The following is a 1,482-nucleotide window of genomic DNA, read 5'->3' on the forward strand; positions in this document are numbered from 1 at the left end:
AAAAAATAAGAGACCACTTAGAAATTATTTTCTTTGATTTTACCAAATTGAAAATAATTGGATAATAATCAACAGGAAGATGGATGATCACAAACCAAGCTGAACTGCTTAATTTTTTTGCACCAGGAGTGGCATAAATTTGTCCAAAAGCAGCTCTAAAACTTTATGAATATGATTTTTTTTTTGCATTATTTGAGGTCTGAAACCTTAATCTGCATCTTTTTTGTTATTTCAGCCATTTTTCATTTTCTGCAAATAAATGCTCTAAGTGACAATATTTTAAGGATTTGGGAGAAATGTCTGTAGTTTATAGAATAAAAAAACAATGTTCATTTTACTCAAACATATACCTATAAATAGCCAAATCAGAGAAACTGATTCAGAAACTGAAGTGATGTCTTAATTTTTTCCAGAGCTGTATGTGCACAGTGGTTGCTTCAAGAAACCCCTTCAGAAATGGCCTGTGACCCATTACCTATAAAATAACAATCCTAATCCGGTTTAGTTTAACAGGTTGTAATTTGTCCATCTCAGTAAATCAGACTTTTTTAAAGAAGCTTTCAGTGTGCTGGAAAAAATAATGTCATCCTGTTACTCATGAAACATGCAGTCTTTAAATGGCCACAAGAGGGAGGTAGAATTCTATATACACTCAGTAGTTGAGTCAGTAAAGTGTGCTTAGCTAAATCCCCTTATAATTTAGACAGCCTCACCCTGAGGACTTCTGCTGTAGTGGATATTAAGTAATTACAAAGAAATGACTCAGGCGCAAATTATGAAGGAAAGCACCAATATATAATTATGCAAGCAGTTTATTAGTGTTTCAACTTCTCTTCCACACTGCTACCTCATGACTAATGTGTAAGTTAGCTTATTTATGTTAAACCCAAGGTTGAGACATTGATCTGGTCTGTGCAATTACGTAAAATCAAGCTGAAGTCATGAGGTACTAAAAGCTTTCATAATTTTTTAATTCCATTTGTCTAAGAAGTTGTAAATAGGTTTTCACATTGAAAGCAATTGTAGTTCCCCATGCCTCCACACTGTTACTGAAGCGTACCCTAGTGTGAGCACAATCTCTGAAATGGCTTTTAAATAGCAAGACATTATGCTGGTGTAATACTGGGTAACAGTGTTATTATCGTAATAACAAGGAGGACTTGATTGAAGAACGCTATCGTCTGTATTATTGTGAGCATCCCCAAACACATGTAATCCACCCTAAGCACTTCCATGTTTGTGCTGCTGAACACTGGAGTAGTAGTAATTGGTGGTAATTGACATTTTAGATTGGGGGAATTGGGGGGTTGACAAGAATTACACCCCTATAAAACACATAGCAATTATGGCTCTGTTTGAGACAAACATTACAGTGGGAGCAAATTTAAAAACCTAACATTTTTGAAAAAAATAAACACAAACAGCAGATGTATCTCAGCCTCCTTGACTCTATAATATAGAGATTCACCATGAGTGCATATA

This window comes from Astyanax mexicanus, chromosome 8, assembly GCF_023375975.1.
Source record: "Astyanax mexicanus isolate ESR-SI-001 chromosome 8, AstMex3_surface, whole genome shotgun sequence".
Taxonomy (NCBI): Eukaryota; Metazoa; Chordata; class Actinopteri; order Characiformes; family Acestrorhamphidae; genus Astyanax; species Astyanax mexicanus.